The sequence below is a fragment of the Eurosta solidaginis genome, chromosome 3 (assembly GCF_040869045.1).
Source record: "Eurosta solidaginis isolate ZX-2024a chromosome 3, ASM4086904v1, whole genome shotgun sequence".
NCBI classification, from domain to species: domain Eukaryota; kingdom Metazoa; phylum Arthropoda; class Insecta; order Diptera; family Tephritidae; genus Eurosta; species Eurosta solidaginis.
In genome coordinates this window covers 127,310,694-127,336,354 of record NC_090321.1, presented here as the reverse complement: position 1 = coordinate 127,336,354, position 25,661 = coordinate 127,310,694, and the positions used below count along the sequence as shown (strand labels likewise).

General features: G+C 41.6%; 1 protein-coding gene across 1 annotated transcript in view; it reads left to right on the top strand.

Annotated features, from left to right (window-relative positions):
- The window catches only part of Ptp52F (Protein tyrosine phosphatase 52F), a 2,268,497-nt gene that overhangs the window by 784,040 nt on the left and 1,458,796 nt on the right, over positions 1-25,661 (top strand). The window lies entirely within an intron of this gene.

The following is a 25,661-nucleotide window of genomic DNA, read 5'->3' as shown; positions in this document are numbered from 1 at the left end:
GGTGGTATCGGTTTCTCCATCTTCATCGCCAATTCTATCTTGCATGCAGCTTATATTGCGAAGAATGATGGTACTCTTTTCCCTAAGTGAGCTTAGATAAGCTTGATTCTCAGCGGAAAGTTCAAGTACACCTTGCGGACTTTCAGGCATTACGATGGGAATTATACTTAGCCTTGAAGATCGTGTAGTAATAGTAGATCGAAAAAAAAAACAAATTATTTATGTAGGAATTTAAATGTTTAGTAGGTCATAAACTTTCAAACAACGATAGTAAGTGTTCATTCATGGCGCGTTGTGCGCGACAAGGCGAGCATAGTTCCCAGTGTGTTCATAGACACATATGAATAAAATGACTTGTCAGAATACAGGCACACAGAATAGGCACAATTCGCTCTAGGCAAGTGAAGTGCATTCCGGCCGCCATTGGCAGTCGACAATGGGTGCCCTCTGGGTTAGGAGGGTGCGTTACAAGTTCGGTCCCACCGGTGGTACGCCCCCTACCTGTTGGAGGCCCTGCCGGTTTACCTCCATTTCCTGTGAGTAAGACGGGATTTACACCCCTTATTACTCACAGGAAAGGTAATGCACGAGCAGTTTTCTCGGGTAGGAAGGAAACCCGTCCCAATGCCAGTGGTGGGGCGGATTCTCCCACTACCCTGCAGACTACTGAGCCAATATAAATACATATATTCTATTCAATATAAATACATATATCTATAAATACATATATCCTTTGGGTCGACGCACAGTGTGATATATCATCAACCTAGCTGATATAAAGTCACGATTGGAATAAATAATTAACTTTAATAGCTCTACTCATCAACTAACGCTTTTACATAAAAATAAATATATTATTTGTAAATATTTATTATTATTTCACCACTTTTTAAGTTTTTATTGAGCTAAATAAATTTAAATTAAGAAAGGTAATATCAAAGTTAGAAAAATTCATTAGAGAAAACGTTTTATCATGAAGAAAAGCATATTTTTGTATATAGTAAGAAGTAATTGCAATAAACTTAAATAATCGCTGAAACTGGAGTTGATTTGTTCATCTAGGTCTGAGATGTCGGAGCCTTGATCAAAATTTGCGTCTGGGTTAGAAAATAGTTTAAGTACTTCTTTGTCGAATGCCTCATTTGCCTTAAATTGATTCGAGTTCTTTTCTGAAATGGAGTATATTAGGGGATCGGACGACAAAAATAATATATTGATTAAATCTTCCATTGTATATTTACGAGACATCTTTCTTGTAATATTTCGCTTGTAACTCTTAAAATCTTTATTTCTACCCTCCAGTGCTTCCTCTGAGAGATTTCCTTATGGAAGCACTGCTTTATTAATCATTTCTGCCCCATGAATAAAAATTTTGTGATTGTGATTTTGTGATATCTACAAACATTTTTGTAGTCAAAATGGCATACTTTCGAAATGTTTCGGAATCAATGGCGATGCCACAGGACATAGTTTGAAGTATGACAGCAAATCGCTTAATTAAATTTTGGTCAACTCCCGTTATTTCCGCATCATTTGAAGGGCATTGGAAAACCCGTCTGGCTATGTTGCCATCATTGGTCGTCCTAAAGCCTTGTTTTGGAAGATCTACTAATAACCCCTTGTCTTGTTTAAATCTTTTTATACCTTTCATGAAAATGAAATGGTATATTAATTTCGTCACGAAACCCAAAATTGTAAGTCCTTAATGAAAATAGATAGACCCACCATTCAGTATACCGAAATAATCAGGATGAAGATCTGAGTTGATTTAGCCATGTCCGTCTGTCCGTCTATTCGTCTGTCTGTTTGTATGCAAACTAGTCCCTCAATTTTTGAGATATCTTGATAAAATTTGGTGAGCGGGTGTATTTGGGTGTCCGATTAGACATTTGTCGGAACCGACCGGATCGGACCACTATAGCATATATCCTCCATACAACCGATTTTTCAGAAAAAGAGGATTTTTGTCATATCTTCCTTAATTTAACAGATTTAAGCTTCAAATTTCACCATGTAATTTCGTATATTTCAAAAATTGTTGTCTGAAAAAATTGATGAGATCGGCCGTATATATAGTATATATCCCCCATAACCGATTGTTCAGATAAGAAATTTTTCGTAATTACTGTCCTATTTTAAGAGCTAGATTTTTCAAATTTCAACGAATGTTCAGATATATAGCATATATTGTTGCCTGAAAAAATCATAAAGATCGGTGGTATATATAGTATATATATATATATATTTTCGCAATTTCAGCACCATTTTAACAGCTAGAAAATTCAAATTTCACTAAATGCTTACGCATATAGCATATATTGTTGTCTAAAAAAATCGTAGAGATCGGTGGTATATATAGTATATATCTCATACAACCGATTGTTCAGATAAGAAACTTTTCGTAATTTCTACCACATTTTAACAGCTATAAGCTTCAAATTTCACCGATTGCTTACTTATATAGTATATATTGTTGTGTGAAAAAATCGTAGAGATCGGTGATATATATAATATATATGTATGATGGTACTATATATATATATATAAAGAAGTGTACATTTTGATTGTCACTCCATAACTCGAGAACTGCTAGACAGATTGCCATGCAATTTTTAGGAAAGATACAGGAAGGAGAGATGATGGTTAGTTGATTTTGATATCCCAAATCGGTTTAGCCATTCTTGAGTTATGATTTTTTTTTTAGAAAAAACTCAAAATTTGTAAAAAAAAGTTTACATTTGGGTCCGACCTAACGAAAAAAATCGATCCAACCTATTACAAGTTGATTTCATTGACAGAATATAAATTTTAAACAGATGAACCTGTCCAAATGCAAATATTTATCAATCACTTTCTTCTGATGGTAACTACTGTTCACGCCTGCCTTTCCAACATATCTTCGTTAAGTTAATAATTTGCATACATACAAACACACACTCCCACTCATCGCACGCATTCATGCTTTTGTTGTACAACGTAACGTCACCGTCTTCGTGTTTTTCGCTTTTTTTATCATTTTGCTATTATCGCATATTCCTCAATGCACTGCACTCCCACTCACTCCCATTCCCACTGCACTCCCACTCACATTGCAGCAACATAATGCACACTCACCTGCACTAATATTACTTTGCCTATATACTCTTCGCACTCATCGCTTATTTTGTCAACATTAAATAGCAGAACTTTTCCATGGAAAATTCCTCAACATAAATTCTGCTGCCTAAATTGAATTTTTTCTTAGCATGTAAGATCATTGAATTTGCAATGTTCAAAGAGACTATTTGATTCGAATGCGTCATCATACAAGAAACACTGATTTGCTGATTTCATTGGAAATGTATAATGAGGCATTGATAGCAATTGAAGATATATGCCTTACGATTGCAAATAAAGGATTAGGGAATTAGGTTTGTCACCACGCAATCGTCCAATGCATAATTTATTTGATCGAGAATTGCAACGTGAACAACAGTATGATCCCAATGAATTGCAAACATTTGTGAATTTGAATGTTCCTAAATTAAATGACCATCAAAAACATGTCTATGATACCATCATCCAAGCGGTACAAAATGAAGTCGGTGGATTATATTTTTTGGATGCGCCTGGTAGTACGGGAAAAACATTTGTGATATCACTCATTTTGACAGCCATTCGATCGCAGTGAAAAATTGCATTGGCACTTGCTTCGTTGGGAATCGCTGCTACTCTATTGGATGGTGGACGAACAGTGCACTCTGCATTAAAATTGCCGTTGAATGTGCAGGTATGCTTATATTTATTGATTGATCACTTTAAAATTAGTCGATATTAATTAAAATGTAATTATTTTTAAATTAACAGGTGATTGAATATCCCACGTGCAATATTTCAAGAAATTCTGCGATGGCAAAAGTTTTGCAACAAGCAGCAATTATTCTATTGGATGAATGTACAATGATGCATAAAAAATCGCTGGAAGCATTACAGCGTACAATGCAAGATCTACGTCAGAATCAAGAAATTTTTGGTGGTGCATTAATATTATTATCAGGGGATTTTCGACAAATATTGCCTGTGGCTCCGCGATCAACTCTTCTGTGGCGAAATGTGCAAAAATTGACATTGATTCAGCGTTCAATTCCACAACGACACATCTGCAGATCGGTTCTCGAAGCAATTGTTAGATATTGGCAATGGAAAAGTTCGAGTCGATAATACAAATGGATTGATTACATTGCCGAACAATTTCTGTACCATTCTCCAATCAACAGAAGAGTTGATTGAAAGTGTGTTTCCAAATATTGTTCAAAATTACAGGAATCGCAATTGGTTGGGAGAACGCGCAATACTGGCACCAAAAAATTTACACGTCAATGCAATCAATTATCAGATTCACGAAAATTGCCAGGTGCAGTGACATCATGTAAATCTGTTGATAGCGCAATGAATGCATATGATGCAGTGAATTATCCAACTGAATTTTTGAAATCATTGGAAGCACCTGGTATGCCACCGTATTATTTGAATTTAAAGGTTGGCACATCAATTATTTTATTGCGGAATTTAAATGCACCAAAACTATGCAATGGCACAATATTAGTAGTAAAAAAATTGATGCCGAATTTAATTGAAGCGACAATATTGACCGGAACAGCTTCATTTTTCGCTTTTTGTACTCATACGACGTATTCCACTGATTCCAACAGACATGCCATTTGAATTTAAGCGTTTGCAATTCCCAGTGTGTCTATCATTTGTTGTTGTTGTTGTTGTTGTAGCGATAAGGTTGCTCCCCGAAGGCTTTGGGGAGTGTTATCGATGTGATGGTCCTTTGCCGGATACAAATCCGGTACGCTCCGGTACCATAGCACCATTAAGGTGCTAGCCCGACCTTCTCGGGAACGATTTATGTGGCCACTTTAAACCTTCAGGCCATTCCCTCCCTCCCTACCCCCAAGTTCCATGAGGAGCTTGGGGTCGCCAGAGCCTCGTCTGTTAGTGAAACAGGATTCGCCGCGGATAGGTGAGGTTGACAATTGGGTTTGGAGAAGCTTTATATTGCGCTGGCAACCTAAAAGGTTGCGCTACACAGCCCTTTGAATCTGGTGTTTTAGTCGCCTCTTACGACAGGCATACCTACCGCGGGTATATTCTGATCCCCTAACCCGCTGGGGTAGTCTTTCATTTGTCATATCCATCAATAAGGCACAAGGACAAACGCTTCAAATAAGCGGATTAAATTTGGAGGAGCCGTGCTTTTCACATGGACAGCTATACGTGGCCTGCTCAAGAGTTGGAACTCCAAATTGTTTGTTTGTGCTCGCTTCCAATGGGCAAACTAAAAATATTGTATATCCAAATGTTTTGGATTGACATTAATAATTTTGAAATACAATGCATTCATTTCATAAAAAAAATGTATAATCTTTCATTTCTTTTTTTGGTTGGTTGCTACGAAGTGCAACGGGGTCCGCTAGTATAGTATATATATATAGTATATATTTTCTTTTTTGCAATTTCAGCACCATTTTAACAGCTAGAAGCTTCAAATTTCACCAAATGCTTATGTGTATAGCATATATTATTGTCTGAAAAAATCATACAGATCGGTGGTATATATATTATATACCCCATGTTCGGCCAGGGTGCGTCTGCTCCTGGAGGTAGGTGGGCGCACTGGGGTCGATCTCAGTGGGAATAGGTGTATGGAATAGAAAATAAGCAAATAGACGAGATTTCCCGTTATAATATATATGATTTATTGGGTAAATGTAAAAATAGCAATAGTTACAATATTACCTGAATAAACGCAAAAATATGGCAGAGATCGCTGGCGGCAGATGTTAGCTGGTTGGCTGTTAGAATCCAAGAGGCCGGTTGTATAGCAAGCTACAACCGTTGACGTGCAAAATCCTCCGGTTTGGAGGGGAAAGGCAGACACACATCAACCCGGACATGCATATGCATGAGTGCTAACAAAAAGCACACATACACGTGCATGTACATGCATGCACATGCATGAGGGTGATGGTGTGGGTGGGTATAAATTAATTCGAGTATCGAGTCTCGATTTGCAGAGTTGCATTGGGGGGGGGGGGGGGGGTCGCAATCAGATGCGGAAAAGTTAGGCATCCTGCCTAAACATGCCGGCCCCTTGCGATACGCAACATCGTTTTCCGCCAATGACCTCCGCTGAAACGAGAAAAATGAATATAAGACTTACACACTAACTTAATCTAAATGAGTTCGTCTGCGACGCAAAATGGCCGGGAATCCTTTCCGACTTGCTTAGCATGGCACCTGAGCTAAGATGAAAAAATTAGTGGTTATGAACAGTTAGAAGTGAATATTTCTTGCCTTTGGTTTATACATAATTCTTAAATATAGAAATTCAGAACGTAATATATGTATAGTCGATGGCCAGTAAGGCTGGACGAAGAGGCCGAGGTCTCCGTCCCAGAATGGCACCATTTTTTTGTTATTCTTTGGGTTTTTTTTTGTTCCGGATGGAGAGGCCAAGGTCTCCGTTCCAGATTTGCGTTTTTTTTTTCATTCGGTTGGACGAAGAGGCAGAGGTCTCCGTTCCAGACTCGAGGATTTTGAGGTTTTTCTGGGCTGGACGAAGAAGCCGATGTCTCCGTTCCAGCCTCTCACTTGTCGTATCGCTCTCAAGGCCACTGTGGCATTTTATGGATGTGCCAGGGCGAGTGGCCGTGAGGTTGGTTGGGTGATGCGCGTTTTCGCTGCAGCGCATGTATTTCGTCAGTTGTGTATTATATTATTAGTTAGTGCTGTGATTTCGAGCAGCTTGTGCATTTTAACAAAGCCAGTAAGATTGCGGAGTGTGGGAGGTTGGAACGGACGTGATTCCCAGCCACCCGTGCAAAATTACTTGTTTTCGTGATACGCGTGTTGTTTTATTAACAAACGTATGTTAAAATAGATGAATAAAACGAGTTTAAGCGGAGCGTAGAGGCCGACGAAATTATGCATTTAATTTTGTGCGATGAATGTAAAGAGGCCTTTATTCGCTGCCGTGGAACAGTCTTTGTGTTGACTTGGGCCATGTTGGGTGAGTAACCCAAATTGTGGGGTGTTTGTTGATTTCAACACAACCCTGGCGAATAGCCTATACTATCGAGTGTGGCAATTTTCAGAGCTGTCAGCTGATAGCTCTTCAACTTATTGAAGCAAGACAGCTGTGCGGTGCTGCCAATTTGGCAGCGTAACGATACCTAATGGTCATGTCGCGAAAGTGTTTGCGGACATTCCCGTTTGAGTTCTGACGCGACCTGAATTCTGAAATGTTTCGTTTTTTTTTTTGTGGGTTTTTCTCATAAAGTTCATTTGGTTGAATTATTATTTCATAAAAGTTTCTGAACTTTCCTTTAGTTATTTTTATTAATCTTGAAAATTGTATCATAATCTCCAACTAGCTTTTCCGCAGTTAAGTTTCGGCTAATAACTTGATAGGTCTCCTTCGAAAGTTATTTCTTCGTAGTTTAGGAGACAGTCTTAAGCTAAGTTGGAGTTTAGAAGAAGGCTTCACTATGGAAAATGAGTTAGGTTTTTTTTTTTTCTCATATTTTGTTTTGTGAAATTCGGCTTGTCGTCGACCGCTGTTCATGTGATCAGCGCTTTTGGTTTTACTCATGGGTAGTAGTTGTTGGGGTTGTAGTCCTTTTTTTTGGTTATGGGATCATCTTCCATAATATAATGATACCACTTTCTTTCCTTTTCGTTTCAGGGCATCGTTCGAACTTCGTCCCAATCTTCGCGTCACATTCTTGAATGTGCCGCGGGACTACAACCGCATAATATTGAAGGTGCGGTATTATTACGAGGGACCCTCGTGGTACACCCGTTTTTATCGGGGTTATGAGGGGGTCTTTTGGGTGCGCGCAGACTCCGCGGGCGGACAGGAATTTGTGTGCCGGGTGTGTGGGCACACGCTCTGCTGATTTACCACATTGAAGGCCCACCTCAATCTCCACATGGGTTTCGCACCCTATAAGTGCAGCTTCCCCTCGGCTTCCTCGCTGGGGTTGCATCGCCAGCGAAAGCATAGCTCGCAGTAAGCGGGATTACGTCGGTCTCTGCCTTGTCGGGGTGTGAATATATTTTTGAATAAATAAAGTGTAATTTTTGGACGGTGAATGGACAAAGTTTTTCCTTTTTTTTCTCTGGTTGTTTGTTTTTTTTTTTCTTTGTGTCCCATAGTGGTTGGAAAGGTGCGTCGGGCACCTACCTAGCTCGCGTAGGACTTGTTTGGGTTCCAGGCTAAAAGGACTGACGAAACTTGAGGTCGACTACCATTTATCGGAACTTCAAACCACACAAAAACAATTTCTGTCATGAAAGCGAGACCACTGTTCCCCAAAGCTTAGGGATTTTGACATGTTTTTGTTTATGTTTGACATTTTGATTTTTCACTAACCTTTTAACAAAGAAAACAATGCAAATAAAATCGAAAATTATTTCGGTCGCGAGTGGTTCACTTTTTTTTCACAAGGAATCTGATTCTGATTGTGTTTTTATGCACCACATTGTCAAAGTAAAACAAAATTTTCATTTGTCGGAAAAAAGTAAAGTTGCTCGGGTCCTAACACTCGAGTTTGTTGGATCCCGCGGATCCGATTTGTGATCTCATGGGGTCGCGCGCAATGTGTTTACGGCGTAAGGAAAGACAAACGCAAATGTCATCGAGTGGCAACATTGGTTTGTTCATTCAAAATGTCATTCATTCATGGAAATGAGTATAGAGACATTTTTGAATGAATTTTCATTACAAAGAAAGAAAAACGTGTGCTGGGTAAGTATGCCAGTATCGTTCCTTTTTGATAATTTTATAAATTGTCTAATTTCTTATTTTTCTTCTTTTGTTTCATTTCAGCCCACAGATTTAAAGGATATGATCTTTGGAACCGGTAGTAGCCGGTAAAGCACAATATACCGAGAGTATGGGAAAGAACCTTTGCTATCGCACACAATTGCTTTCATTCAGCGATAGTAAAAATATCAGATTAAAACAGGCTGAGGTAAAACCTCAGAGAAACATTGGCACCAAGATGGCATCCAGACGCCACCTCGTACACATATGCCCAGTATTGGGATTTGTGTACACCCTCTGAGTAAGCCTGGGCAAATTTACTGTCATGATTCAGTGCTGTGATGGCGCATGCAAATCGTGACATTGGATGTAATGTGGTGGGCATGTTATTCAACATCGTCACTACATGTTGTGGTAGTGCAGTGCGTTTTACTTGCGCATTGGTTGACACTTCCCCAGTAAGCAGCAACCAGAAGAGACCTTCAGGTAATGGCCATCAGCTTTGGGCAATACCTCTTGACATTCGGGAATGGAGACACCACGGAAACGAATACCTCCATTGGCGTCCAATACAGATGTTTCGCAGACGAGACCCTTAATACCACGCATACCACCATACATCATTTCGATGGTAGTTTCACCAGTTTTGGTCGCGCCATATTGCTTGCGGAAATTTTTGTCAAACTGCGGAACGTTCAGGTGATCTGTTAAGAGGCACAACCGAAAACAGCTGGGTCACCTTTAATGGCCAACCTAGCAAACTTCCTACTGTTGGATCTCATACATGGAATGGGTGTAGGCAGTTGCCGTTGTTGCTTTTTAGCACCACCAGCTACAGGTATGTCAATGATGCGATGCTTTCCCACTATGCATCAGCAAAGATCACAAACTAGATATGTTTTATGTCAGGCACCGATCAGGAGTCCTGATTTAAGAGCATTTATCACCGCAGGGCTCATTCCAGTAGTTAGCAAACATTAGAAAGCAAAATATACTCTGCTTATGCACCAACGATCTGCTTTGCGCCACGTCCAGTAATAATATCGCTGACTCAAAAAATGGGGCCGTACATTCCCTACCACATTTAGTAGCTAGTGCCCATGGCCTACATAGTGCAAATCTAACACATCAGTTAGATCAAGTGGAACTTTTAGGTCGTCTCGATTGAGTTGTGCAACGGACAGATAAATATTCATTAGTCCTGTTGGTTGCGCAATTATCGCTGGTTTTGATGAACAGTTGAGGCCTAGTGTAGTTAAAACCATCCAGGACGGACTTCATCTACGCACACGCTGGATAGATTGATTATCTTTAGTTTGCCTGGGTTATATAATATTAGTTAAAAGGAGCGTAAGGGGGTGTGAATGGACCAGTTAAATGTTGAATATGATGATTATACACATTTGAGAACCCAAGCTTTGGTATTTCTAGGTAAAACATTGGAAAATAACCTACAGCCAATGACAAATCAAATGCGCGATTATAAGAGTGGATCCGTACAATCTGTGTTGTACATCAATTAGATTTGTTGTTGCGAAAGGGAGACGGCGACATACTGCAAGCAAATAATATGCATGATGCAAAAAGAGCTGCCAAAGCTGGTTAATTTATTATGTGCAAACCGTAAAGGTGTGAGATGATGTAAAAGGAATCTGTCAATCCATTCGTAACTATGAGAAACCCCTATTCACCATATTTCCTTAATCCGATTCGCAGTTAAAAGCTGTTGATTGAATTTGAATATCTCTACCAATGAGTACAATTTGATCGCTCTTTCTGAATAGGTAACTTGGAAAATTTCAAATTATGATCATAAACGTTTTTTCTAATAGAGAATGGCTGCATTTAAAACATTTCTTGAGTTCTCCCACAACCCAGTAGAATTGCGGCCATTCTTCAGTTGGTGTATGCATGACTTTCAGAATTAGTTCATAGAACAAATATCAACGTTTTGTACGTTGTTTGAGAAAACTAGAAATTGTCTGATCTGAAAAACTGATTGCCAAATAACCAGATCTTAACGATATGTGATTGTTCGAGATTCAATTAATTATCAGTATATGCTCTGTTTATAATGGGGAAAAACTTCCATGCCTCTTAAACGAATTTTATTTGATTTTTTTTTTAAATTGTATTATTTTTGAGATGAAATTCCTGTTGGCCTCGTGCCCTTAGCCGAGTGCATATGTTCTGTGGTAGACCGGGAGTCTGCGTTAGGTTTTTCTGGTGTCCTCGCTCTGAGCGAGCGAGTGAATTTTGGGATTTTCTAGTGTCCTCGCTCTGGGTGAGCGAGTGAATTGTGGGATCTTCTAGTGTCCTCGCTCTGGGCGAGCGAGTGAATTGTGGGATTTTCTATTCTCCTCTCTCTGCGCGAGCGAGTGAATTGTGGGATCTTCTAGTGTCCTCGCTCTGGGCGAGCGAGTGAATTGTGTGGTTTTCTGTTCAGGGGGCCCTCGGGTAGTATTGTTAAAGCACATAGAAAAAAAACATGTTTTTTGTTTGCGAGCTTTTGGTAAGCTCTCCCATGTCTTCGTGCATCTCGCTCCCTTTCCCCATTGCCCACCAGTAGTCAGGTGTAGGATTCCCTCCGGTAGACTCGACACGAGTCCGGGGGTAGAGAACAAAAAAGAGAAGATGTAGGATCGCCCTCCGGTAGACTCGCAACATCACGAGACCGGGGGGTTGATGATAATTAGAGCCTCGGGAGAGACACAAGCTTAGGGATAGCGGGGCATCACGGCGCGTGGTTGAACGCGTCTTTATGTCCCGCGCTCCCTTTCCCCATTGCCATCGCGTAGTACGTTTTGGGATTCCCCTCCGGTAGACTCGCACCATCACGAGACCGGGGGGTTGATTATAATATATGGCTCGGGAGAAAACGCAGGCTTAGGGATAGAGAGACACGAAGACGCGGGTTCCTTAATAGGCTTTCTATGCTATCACCAACCGTGGGCCTCTGATTTTAGGTAGTCGGGGGAAATAGAATTTTGGTTTTTGGGGTTTTGTAAGACGGAATTTGGCCCCTTATATTTAATCCTCCTTGTCGTGGGACGGAAGGAGTACCAATTTCGTAATTGGTCTAGTTACTTGTCCCCTTGCCGTATCTAGTTCGACGACTCGAACTCGGGTATCGGGGCCATAGTAAAGATTGGCTATCCGACCTAGTCTCCATTCGTTGGGGGGTAGGTTATCCTCCTTAATGACGACTAGGTCCCCCGGTTTGAGATTTGATTGTGGATGCTTCCACTTAACGCGCTTCTGCAATTCGGTGAGATACTCAGTCTTCCACCGTTTGCAGAAGGTTTGATGCAGCGCCTTAAGTTTCTCCCATCGATTGACGAGTGAAGCGCGATTCTCGCTGACGTCGATCTCGGGTGGTGCTAATAGGTGCCCTCCAACGAGGAAATGTCCTGGCGTAGGTGGCCCCAAGTTAGACGGCTCGTTGGAGGAGGGGCTTAACGGTCGAGAATTGAGACAGGACTCGATTCGACAAAGCAGGGTGCTGAACTCTTCAAGGGTAAATTTGTTATCCAAAGCGATCTTTTTGAAGTGGTTCTTGAAGCTTTTGTCCCCTGCCTCCCATAGCCCACCCATGTGAGGAGCTCCTGGTGGTATGAAATGCCATGTCAAGTTTTGGTGACTGTACTTGTATAGAGTTTGGTTGCGAGCGTCCGCCAGGAAAGCTTTGAGTTCCGAGGGGAGAGCTCTGGAGGCTCCGACAAAGTTGGTTCCGTTGTCGGAGTAGATGTTCTTTGGACATCCTCGCCGAGCAACAAACCTATCGAAAGCTGCCAGGAATGCGGCAGTGCTGAGGTCACTAGTGGCTTCCAGATGAATCGCTCGTATGGAAAAACACACGAAAAGGCAGACATAGCCTTTGAATAGTCGACACCCTCTACCGCGGTAACTTTTGATGTCGAAGGGTCCAGCGAAGTCGACTCCAGTATTCGTGAATGCACGGCTGAAAGTCGTGCGTTCGCGAGGGAGAATACCCATAAGTTGGGTCTGAGCACGCTTTCGGTGTATAGTGCAAACTTTGCAATTATGAATGGTTGCCCTAATCATGGTTTTGATGTTAGGTATCCAGTATTGGGTGCGTATCAGACGTAACATGAGTTGGTTTTCCCCATGCAGACTTTGTTGATGAAACATTAGGACTGTCAGACGGGATAACCGGCAATTGTATGGGAGGAGGATTGGGTGGCGTTCATTAAAAGCTAAGTCCTTTGACGCCCAGAGTCGCCCTCCTACCCGAATGATGCCATGTTGGTCAAGATAGGGATTAAGTGAGAGGATTGCACTTTTCCCTGCAATTGGCTTTCCGGCCTTTAGATCACTATATTCGGAACTATAGTGATGTTTCTGATAGATTTTAATTAAGAGTTGGGTTACTGATTTGATCGCATCAGGAGAGATTAAAGGTGACTTGACCTGAAATGATTTTTTTGTTTTGGGGTGAGTTCTCCGATAGAACCTCATAACGTATGAGAGCACCCGTAAAGCCCTAGGTAGGTCTGAAAAGCGTTGGAGAACATCGGTAGTATTTACTGTTGTTGTTGCGCAGGTCTTCGCCCTCTTTTCCTCTACGGAGGTGATGTAGTCACTTTCTTGTGCTGGCCATTGGGAAGTGTCTTCTTGCAGCCAAGAAGGTCCCTGCCACCACAACGAATTGTTGACCAATTCAGACGCAGCTAATCCTCTGCTACCTAAATCTGCTGGGTTAAATTCTGAGTTTACATGCAACCAGTCCTTATTTCCGACCATGTCGATGATCTTGGTGATCCGATGTGCGACGAAAGTGGACCAGGAACACGGCGGTTTCCTTATCCATGCGAGGACTATAGTTGAATCCGTCCAAAGGTGCACATTCACTGGTCCTAACTTGAGGTTCCTGAAAATTGATTCGATGATTTCCGCTAACAGCACGGCTCCGCAAAGAAAGAAAGAGTTTTCACTGGGGCTACTCGGGTTTTGGCTAGAAGCAGGTTTGTCCAGATGTCATTATCCGTGTTTACGTGCATGTAAACGGCTGCTGCATAAGCCTTCTGGGATGCGTCACAAAATCCATGGATCTCGATGTCGGTTCCTGGTGAAAAGTTGACCCATCTAATTATTCGGATTTTATCGATTTCATGGTATTGGTCGGTGAAGGTTTTCCATCGTTCCAGCGAACTGGTAGATACTGGTTCGTCCCAAGCGGTGCCTTCCAACCAAATACTCTGCATGAGTATTTTTGCCACAATGACCATTGGCGCAAGCCAGCCTAAAGGGTCGAAAAGTTTGGCGATAGCGGATAGGACTGCTCTTTTGGTGATGTTTTCGCCATTTTCTAAGGTTCCTGCCTTGAAATAAAATACGTCAGAGTGAGCGTTCCATCGTATTCCCAGGGCTTTTACCGAACCAGCTTCTTCGAACGCTAAGAAATCCTCGCTGAGCAAATCCGTTTTGGGGATGTCCTTTAGAATTTCCTTACAATTTGAAGTCCACTTGCGTAATGGGAAGCCAGCTGAGTGTAAGGCTTCGCGAATCTCGTTTCTTGCTTTGATGGTTGATGCTATTGTGTGTCCTCCAGATAAAACATCATCTACGTACATACTGTCTCTTAGTATGCTAGCCGCAGTAGGGTGTGAATTTGCGACGTCGTCAGCCAGTTGTAGGAGCGTTCTTATCGCGAGATATGGAGCGCAATTCACTCCGAAGGTAACCGTCTTTAATTCGTAAAGACTAATAGGGTCATTCGGGGAAGTGCGATGCGCAATGCGTTGAAATTTGGTGTGATTTTCGTTCACCCAAATTTAACGATACATCTTTTCGATGTCGCTATTAAAGACAAAACGGTATAGTCTCCATCGTAAGATAAGGATGGGTAGATCGGCTTGTAGAACTGGGCCTGGGAGGAGAATATCGTTTAAGCTATTACCGTTGGCCGTAGGGCTCGAGGCATTAAATACTACGCGTACCTTTGTAGTGGTACTTTCTGCTTTAATCACGGCGTGGTGGGACAGGAAGTAATGATCCGAATCGTCGGATGGGATATTCTTTTTTAATTTTCTCATATGTCCGAGCGTTTAATATTCTGACAACACTCGAACATCTTCTTTACCTAAATCTGGGTTTTTTTATTAGCCGCCACTCATTCCGGAAGAGTTGAGAGCATGCGCGTTTCAGGGACGGTCCTAAATTAATGTTATTAGGGTAATCCTGTCGGAATGGTAGTGATACGGTGTATCTTCCATCTTCATCACGTTTCGTTGTTTCTTTAAATAATTTTTCGCAATACCTCTCATCTTCATTTAATATTTTATTTTTTGGTATATTTTCTACCTCCCAGAAAGCTTTTAATTGATTGTCTAACGCAACTTCGTTGTAGAAAGACATGATGCTCTTCTTTGGATTCGGTGCTTCTATTCGACCGGTTAGTATCCAACCGAGCACTGTCTCTTGTGCTAAGAGTGTGTTTAGTACATTCTTTTTTATACCGTTCATTATAATTTGGGGATATATGTCTCCGCCAAGTATGAGGTCTACGTCTTCGTTGACGTAGAACCTCTTGTCTGCCAAAACCAAGTCTGGGAATGCCTGCATAGTCATTGCGTTGATATGGCAGGATGGAAGATTCCCAGTGAGTTTCGCTAGAACTAGTACGGGTGTAGTCAGTCTGAAGCAGGGATTCACTGGTGAACGTAATTCGATGTTGGATGCTTCTTTCACCTGAGCTGACACCGCATTTGTGATGCCTGAAACATGGGCATGCATTTTCCTCGCTGGAAAATTGAATCTGCGTTTCAGTCTTTCAGTTATAAAGGGACATTCAGACCCAGAATCAATTAGTGCCCGCTCGGAGAAGTCGGTACCATTATGGTGAATGTGTACGCGAGCAGTTCCTAATAGCATACCTGTGCTGGAATTGGCATGGCAGGATTTGACATTCTGGTTCGTAGAGGAAGGTGGTTATCCCGATTTCTGTCTTTTCCCTGCCTGTACCGAAGTTGATGGGGTATTATCCGCACCTTTGAAAGGGTTGCGCACCGCCGGTTGCTGAAGTGTGTCCGCATGCAGGAGCGTGTGGTGACGAGAGTGGCATTTGGAACAGTCGTATGAACTGGTGCACCTCGTCACTGTGTGTCCTGGGGATAAACAATTCAGGCAGCCATTTGTGGATTTGACGAATTTTATCCTTTCTACCGGGTTTAAATCGCAAAAACGGGAACAGTTGCGTAATCTGTGCTCCGTAGATTTGCACATTTTACACATTGATTTTGGTGCTTGCTTGGTTACTTTGGTTTGAAAAGCACCAAGTCTTTTTGTAGGGGTTTCTGTCGACTGGCGCGACGTGTTTGACTTTTGCACTTTAGAGGTGGCATTCCCTGTAAAACCAGACACGGTTTCAAGTGTCTGAAAACGATTTGACAAGAATTTGTCCATATCCTCCCACTTGGATATGTCCGTTTTGTGGTCAATGCTTTGCTCCCATAGAGCCAACGGATTTTCGGGTAATTTTGTCGAGCATAAATATGTGATGATCGCATCCCAATTTGAAACATCAATGTGATGAGTTTTTAAGGATGCTAAACAATTATTTATGTCGCGCTGTAAGGTTTTGATTGAGCTGCCGCACTCGCTATCTATCTTTTTTAGATTAAACAAAATTTGTAGTTGTGAGTTTACGAGAATCCGCTTATTCTCGTATCTCTCACATAGGTTTTTCCAGGCTGTTTCGAAGCCTTCATTTGTCAAAGGACATTTCTTGACAATGTCCTTTGCCTCACCTTGGGTTTTTTGGTTAAGGTGGAATAACTTTTCTACCGGGCTTAAGCGACTGTTATTTTTATAGATGGCCGTGAACAGGTTACGAAACGTTGGCCAAGATAGGTAGTCGGCCTTGAATACCTCAGTATCGCAAGTTGGCAGGCGGATACTGTGTTCGCGCGCGCGTTCTCCCTCAGGTTTGACTGTCCTAGCTTTTTCCTCCTTCAATTTAGTTTGCATTTCAGCCATGTTCGACATGCATCTCAGGAATACAGCATATGCCGATTTATGCTTGGTCTTGACCGCTGAAATTTTCTTTGCGTCGAGCGTGTCAGAGCCAAGCAACTCTTCTAAGGCGTTCTCTGCTTTTTCCCACTTAGCTTGCAACTCTTTTTGCTGTATTGCAAGAGTGTGTACAGTGTGCAGAGCCGCATTGATATCATTAAAATCGGCCTCGAATTCGATTATTCGATCGGCTAATGTAATGTAGGAGTCCATGTTCATGGTTGAAAAGTGGAGAGCGAATTAACCAAGGGATATAAAACTTGAAAACCTGAGCGAATCACCCAACCAACAACTATTAAAATTACGCAAAATTGATTTATTACTCTTAATTTGTTTATTTTGGTCTGAATTTGCAGATTATTTGTGCCTTACAACAGAGAGCAGGGAGTAGCAACACCGATGTGTACTGTGTAAAGTAAAGGAGGGGCCAAGCGCCACTTCAACCTTCAATTTTATTATAAAATAAGTGCGCGTTGATATAAACTCGACGAAAAGTGTGAAACCGTGAAATAAATCTTATGCAATAAAGAACAAGTCTGTGTAACAAGATTAATTAGAGAAATTAGTAAAAATAATAGTGACGCAAAAGAAATTGAATTTTGCCGCAGTCGAATGGCGTGAATTTTTTGTGAAAGTGAGGTTATGTGCACCTCTTCCCTGTGCTGTGTCTGGAGAGCCTTACCGCTGATGGGGGGGACAGGCCAGATAGTCACAAGGAATTTAAGACAACGTTAATGTGCCGCGTTTGCACTTAATTTGTTTTTCGACACAAATAAATTTTTCATACTTTTCGCGGTTAATCACAGTCACTACGCGTGTGGCACTTGGAATGTATTTTTTAGACGGTTTTATTTATTTTTTATAACCAAAAAAATTGTGGCACGAAATATTGCACTTACTTTGTGGCGATTTGCTGTTCTGGTGATGATGTGGCAAGTTGACTTGCGATATTGAAATTGCTTTAGCTGGCTGTCCTTTACTCAGTGTTTTACCAAGATGTTGTGAGCTAATTGCAGTGTATCACCAAGCGTGTTTATCAGCTTTTGTTTAATTTTTGAGAATCACCAAAATAATTTTACCACCAAAGTGTATCACCAAGCGTGTATATAATGAAAGCTTTGAGTTCCGAGCGGAGAGCTCTGGAGGCTCCGACAAAGTTGGTTCCGTTGTCGGAGTAGATGTTCTTTGGACATCCTCGCCGAGCAACAAACCTATCGAAAGCTGCCAGGAATGCGGCAGTGCTGAGGTCACTAGTGGCTTCCAGATGAATCGCTCGTGTGGAAAAACACACGAAAAGGCAGACATAGCCTTTGGAGAGTCGACACCCTCTACCGCGGTAACTTTTGATGTCGAAGGGTCCAGCGAAGTCGACTCCAGTATTCGTGAATGCACGGCTGAAGGTCGTGCGTTCGCGAGGGAGAATACCCATAAGTTGGGTCTGAGCACGCTTTCGGTGTATAGTGCAAACTTTGCAATTATGAATGGTTGCCCTAATCATGGTTTTGATGTTAGGTATCCAGTATTGGGTGCGTATCAGACGTAGCATGAGTTGGTTTTCCCCATGCAGACTTTGTTGGTGAAACATTAGGACTGTCAGACGGGATAACCGGCAGTTGTATGGGAGGAAGATTGGGTGGCGTTCATTAAAAGCTAAGTCCTTTGACGCCCAGAGTCGCCCTCCTACCCGAATGATGCCATGTTGGTCTAGATAGGGATTAAGTGAGAGTATTGCACTTTTCCCTGCAATTGGCTTTCCGGCCTTTAGATCACTATATTCGGAACTATAGTGTTGTTTCTGATAGATTTTAATTAAGAGTTGGGTTACTGATTTGATCTCATCAGGAGAGATTAAAGGTGACTTGACCTGAAATGATTTTTTTTTTTTGGGGTGAGTTCTTCGGTAGAACCTCATAACGTATGAGAGCACCCGTAAAGCCCTAAGTAGGTCTGAAAAGCGTTGGAGAACATCGGTAGTATTTACTGTTGTTGTTGCGCAGGTCTTCGCCCTCTTTTCCTCTACGGAGGTGATGTAGTCACTTTCTTGTGCTGGCCATTGGGAAGTGTCTTCTTGCAGCCAAGAAGATCCCTGCCACCACAACGAATTGTTGACCAATTCAGACGCAGCTAATCCTCTGCTACCTACATCTGCTGGGTTAAATTCTGAGTTTACATGCAACCAGTCCTTATTTCCGACCATGTCGATGATCTTGGTGATCCGATGTGCGACGAAAGTGGACCAGGAACACGGCGGTTTCCTTATCCATGCGAGGACGATAGTTGAATCCGTTCAAAGGTGCACTTTCACTGGTCCTAACTTGAGGTTCCTGAAAATTGATTCGGTGATTTCCGCTAACACCACGGCTCCGCAAAGTTCCAATCGTGGAAGAGAAAGAGTTTTCACTGGGGCTACTCGGATTTTGGCTAGAAGCAGGTTTGTCCAGATGTCATTATCCGTTTTTACGCGCATGTAAACGGCTGCTGCATATGCCTTCTCGGATGCGTCACAAAATCCATGGATCTCGATGTCGGTTCCTGGTGAAAAGTTGACCCATCTAATTATTCGGATTTTATCAATTTCATGGTATTGGTCGGTGAAGGTTTTCCATCGTTCCAGCGAACTGGTAGATACTGGTTCGTCCCAAGCGGTGCCTTCCAACCAAATACTCTGCATGAGTATTTTTGCCACAATGACCATTGGCGCAAGCCAGCCTAAAGGGTCGAAAAGTTTGGCGATAGCGGATAGGACTGCTCTTTTGGTGATGTTTTCGCCATTTTCTAAGGTTCCTGCCTTGAAATAAAATACGTCAGAGTGAGCGTTCCATCGTATTCCCAGGGCTTTTACCGAACTAGCTTCTTCGAACGCTAAGAAATCCTCGCTGAGCAAATCCGTTTTGGGGATGTCCTTTAGAATTTCCTTACAATTTGAAGTCCACTTGCGTAATGGGAAGCCAGCTGAGTGTAAGGCTTCGCGAATCTCGTTTCTTGCTTTGATGGTTGACGCTATTGTGTGTCCTCCAGATAAAACATCATCTACGTACATACTGTCTCTTAGTATGCTAGCCGCAGTAGGGTGTGAATTTGCGACTTCGTCAGCCAGTTGTAGGAGCGTTCTTATCGCGAGATATGGAGCGCAATTCACTCCGAAGGTAACCGTCTTTAATTCGTAAAGACTAATAGGGTCATTCGGGGAAGTGCGATGCACAATGCGTTGAAATTTGGTGTGATTTTCGTTCACCCAAATTTGACGATACATCTTTCCGATGTCGCTATTAAAGACAAAACGGTATAGTCTCCATCGTAAGATAAGGATGGGTAGATCGGCTTGTAGAACTGGGCCTGGGAGGAGAATATCGTTTAAGCTATTACCGTTGGCCGTAGGGCTCGAGGCATTAAATACTACGCGTACCTTTGTAGTGGTACTTTCTGCTTTAATCACGGCGTGGTGGGGCAGGAAGTAATGATCCGAATCGTCGGATGGGATATTCTTTTTTAATTTTCTCATATGTCCGAGCGTTTAATATTCTGACAACACTCGAACATATTCTTTACCTAAATCTAGGTTTTTTATTAGCCGCCACTCATTCCGGAAGAGTTGAGAGCATGCGCGTTTCAGGGACGGTCCTAAATTAATGTTATTAGGGTAATCCTGTCGGAATGGTAGTGATACGGTGTATCTCCCATCTTCATCACGTTTCGTTGTTTCTTTAAATAATTTTTCGCAATACCTCTCATCTTCATTTAATATTTTATTTTTTGGTATATTTTCTACCTCCCAGAAAGCTTTTAATTGATTGTCTAACGCAACTTCGTTGTAGAAAGACATGATGCTCTTCGTTGGATTCGGTGCTTCTATTCGACCGGTTAGTATCCAACCGAACACTGTCTCTTGTGCTAAGAGTGTGTTTAGTACATTCTTTTTTATACCGTTCATTATAATTTGGGGATATATGTCTCCGCCAAGTATGAGGTCTACGTCTTCGTTGACGTAGAACCTCTTGTCTGCCAAAACCAAGTCTGGGAATGCCTGCATAGTCATTGCGTTGATATGGCAGGATGGAAGATTCCCAGTGAGTTTCGCTAGAACTAGTACGGGTGTAGTCAGTCTGAAGCAGGGATTCACTGGTGAACGTAATTCGATGTTGGATGCTTCTTTCACCTGAGCTGACACCGCATTTGTGATGCCTGAAATATGGGCATGCATTTTCCTCGCTGGCAAATTGATTCTGCGTTTCAGTCTTTCAGTTATAAAGGAACATTCAGACCCAGAATCAATTAGTGCCCGCTCGGAGAAGTCGGTACCATTATGGTGAATGTGTACGCGAGCAGTTCCTAATAGCATACCTGTGCTGGAATTGGCATGGCAGGATTTGACATTCTGGTTCGTAGAGGAAGGTGGTTGTCCCGATTTCTGTCTTTTCCGTGCCTGTACCGAAGTTGATGGGGTATTATCCGCATCTTTGAAAGGGTTTCGCACCGCCGGTTGCTGAAGTGTGTCCGCATGCAGGAGCGTGTGGTGACGAGAGTGGCATTTGGAACAGTCGTATGAACTGGTGCACCTCGTCACTGTGTGTCCTCGGGATAAACAATTCAGGCAGCTATTTGTGGATTTGACGAATTTAAACCTTTCTACCGGGTTTAAATCGCAAAAACGGGAACAGTTGCGTAATCTGTGCTCCGTAGATTTGCACATTTTACACATTGATTTTGTTGCTTGCTTGGTTACTTTGGTTTGAAAAGCACCAAGTCTTTTTGTAGGGGTTTCTGTCGACTGGCGCTACGTGTTTGACTTTTGCACTTTAGAGGTGGCATTCCCTGTAAAACCAGACACGGTTTCAAGTGTCTGAAAACGATTTGACAAGAATTTGTCCATATCCTCCCACTTGGATATGTCCGTTTTGTGGTCAATGCTTTGCTCCCATAGAGCCAACGTATTTTCGGGTAATTTTGTCGAGCATAAATATGTGATGATCGCATCCCAATTTGAAAAATCAATCTGATGGGTTTTTAAGTATGCTAAACAATTATTTATGTCGCGCTGCAAGGTTTTGATTGAGCTGCCGCACTCGCTATCTATCTTTTTTAGATTAAACAAAATTTGTAGTTGTGAGTTTACGAGAATCCGCTTATTCTCGTATCTCTCACATAGGTTTTTCCAGGCTGTTTCGAAGCCTTCATTTGTCAAAGGACATTTCTTGACAATGTCCTTTGCCTCACCTTGGGTTTTTTGGTTAAGGTGGAATAACTTTTCTACCGGGCTTAAGCGACTGTTATTTTTATAGATGGCCGTGAACAGGTCACGAAACGTTGGCCAAGATAGGTAGTCGCCCTTGAATACCTCAGTATCGCAAGTTGGCAGGCGGATACTGTGTTCGCGCGCGCGTTCTCCCTCAGGTTTGACTGTCCTAGCTTTTTCCTCCTTCAATTTAGTTTGCATTTCAGCCATGTTCGACATGCATCTCAGGAATACAGCATATGCCGCTTTATGCTTGATCTTGACCACTGAAATTTTCTTTGCGTCGAGCGTGTCAGAGCCAAGCAACTCTTCTAAGGCGTTCTCTGCTTTTTCCCACATAGCTTGCAACTCTTTTTGCTGTATTGCAAGAGTGTGTACAGTGTGCAGAGCCGCATTGATATCATTAAAATCGGCCTCGAATTCGATTATTCGATCGGCTAATGTAATGTAGGAGTCCATGTTCATGGTTGAAAAGTGGAGAGCGAATTAACCAAGGGATATAAAACTTGAAAACCTGAGCGAATCACCAAACCAACAACTATTAAAATTAAGCAAAATTGATTTATTACTCTTAATTTGTTTATTTTGGTCTGACTTTGCAGATTATTTGTGCCTTAAAACAGAGAGCAGGGAGTAGCAACACCGATGTGTACTGTGTAAAGTAAAGGAGGGGCCAAGCGCCACTTCAACATTCACTTTTATTATAAAATAAGTGCGCGTTGATATAAACTCGACGAAAAGTGTGAAACCGTGAAATAAATCTTATGCAACAAAGAACAAGACTGTGTAACAAGATTAATTAGAGAAATTAGTAAAAATAATAGTGACGCAAAAGAAATTGAATTTTGCCGCAGTCGAATGGCGTGAATTTTTTGTGAAAGTGAGGTTATGTGCACCTCTTCCCTGTGCTGCGTCTGGAGAGCCTTACCGATGGTGGGGGGGATAGGCCAGATAGTCACAAGGAATTTAAGACAACGTTAATGTGCCGCGTTTGCACTTAATTTGTTTTTCGACACTAATAAATTTTTCACACTTTTCGCGGTTAATCACAGTCACTACGCGTGTGGCACTTGGAATATATTTTTGAGACGGTTTTATTTATTTTTTATAACCAAAAAAATTGTGGCACGAAATATTGCACTTACTTTGTGGCGATTTGCTGTTCTGGTGATGATGTGGCAAGTTGGCTTTCGATATTGAAATTGCTTTAGCTGGTTGTCCTTTACTCAGTGTTTTACCAAGATGTTGCGAGCTAATTGCAGTGTATCACCAAGAGTGTTTATCAGCTTCTGTTTAATTTTTGAGAATCACCAAAATAATTTTACCACCAAAGTGTATCATCAAGCGTGTATATAATGATTTTGTACGGATGTGGACTGTATAGGTACTGTGTTCCAAATTCCTGGTGAAGAAGGACCATATGTTCGGCCGGGGTGCGTCTGCTCCTGGAGGTAGGTGGGCGCACCGGGGTCGATCTCAGTGGGAATAGGTGTATGGAATAGAAAATAAGCAAATAGACGAGATTTCTCGTTATAGTATATATGATTTATTGGGTAAATGTAAAAATAGCAATAGTTACAATATTACCTGAATAAACGCAAAAATACGGCAGAGATCGCTGGCGGCAGATGTTAGCTGGTTGGCTGTTGTAATCCAAGAGGCCGGTTGTATAGCAAGCTACTACCGTTGACTCGCAAAATCCTCCGTTTTGGAGGGAAAAGGCACCCACACATCAACCCAGACATGCATATGCATGAGTGCTGACCAAAAGCACACATACACGTGCATGTACATGCATGCACATGCATGAGGGTGATGGTGTGGGTGGTTATAAATTAATTCGAGTATCGAGTATCGATTTGCAGTGTTGCATTTGGGGGGGGGGGGGGGGGGGGAGGGGGGAGGTCGCAATCAGATGCGGAAAAGTTAGGCATCCTGCCTAAACACCCCATATATACTGTAATTTTTGCCCTTTTTTTACGGCTAGAAGCTTCCAAATTCATCAAATAGTTACGCTTCGTCATACATTGTTGAAATACGTGATTCGTAGTCATAGTTTTTACATACAATCCACAAAAAACGTGAAGCTTTGCATCCTCACACAAAGTACCTACCAATTTTTATACTTTTCATGAAAATGAAATGGTATATTGATTTCGTCATGAAACCCAAAACTGGAAGTCCTTGAAGGAAAATAGATAGACCCACCATTAAGTATACCGAAATAATTAGGATGAAGAGCTGAGTGGATTTACCCATGTCCGTCTGTCTGTTTGTATGCAAACTAGTCCCTCAATTTTTGAGATATCTTGATAAAATTTGGTGAGCGGGTGTATTTGGGTGTCCGATTAGACATTTGTCGGAACCGGCCGGATCGGACCACTATAGCATATATCCTCAATACAACCGATTTTTCAGGAAAAGAGGATTTTTTTCATATCTTCCTCAATTTAACAGATTGAAGCTTCAAACTTCACTATATACTTTCGTATATTGCACATATTGTTGTCTGAAAAAATTGATGAGATCGGTCGTATATATAGTATATATCCCCCACAACCGATTGTTCAGATAAGAAACTTTTCGTAATTACTGTCCTATTTTAAGAACTAGAGGCTTAAAATTTCAACGAATGTTTACGTATATAGCATATATTGTTGTCTGAAAAAACCATAAAGATCGGTAGTATATATAGTATATATATGGTGGTATATATAGTATATATGTATATATAGTATATATATATATATATTTTCGCAATTTCAGCCCCATTTTAACAGCTAGAAGCTTCAAATTTCACTAAATGCTTACGTATATAGCATATATTGTTGTCTAAAAAAATCATAGAGATCGGTGGTATAATAAATAGTATATATATCATACAATCGCTTGTTCAGATAAGAAACTTTTCGCAATTTCTACCACATTTTAACAGCTATAAGCTTCAAATTTCACCGATTGCTTACGTATATAGTAGATATTATTGTGGGAAAAAATCATAGAGATCCGTGATATATATGTATATATATATATATGCAATTTCAGCACCATTTTAACATCTAGAAGCTTCAAATTTCACCAAATGCTTACGTGTATAGCATATATTCTTGTCTGAAAAAATCATAGAGATCGGTGGTATATAGCATGTGACGGACTTTTCCTTGCGCCGGGGTATGCTCAGTCCGTCCAGGATCCTCGTGGAATTAGAGAAGAATCCCTATCGTCTCCTTTTAAAGAGAAAGATCCCGCTTTGTTGTTAAAAAGAAACGTTATAAACTCTTTATTCCGAAATATTCAAACTACCCTTAAAGCTATGACGACGGAGGTGGGAAACCACCGTCGGTTCTACGCCGATGGGGTTGGGAAAACCCCCACCGGGACTACGCTTGAACTAAAAATCTCAGACTACTTCGTAAAGAAAGTGGAGGTGGAGAACCACCACTTCCTCCCAGTCGGTGGAGTTGGTAAAACCCCCACCGAGTATATAGCTTAAGAATACCCTGCTCTTTCTGAAGGTTGCGGAGGTGGAAAAACCACCACAATCCCTCTAACGATGGGGTTGGAAAAACCCCCAAAGTT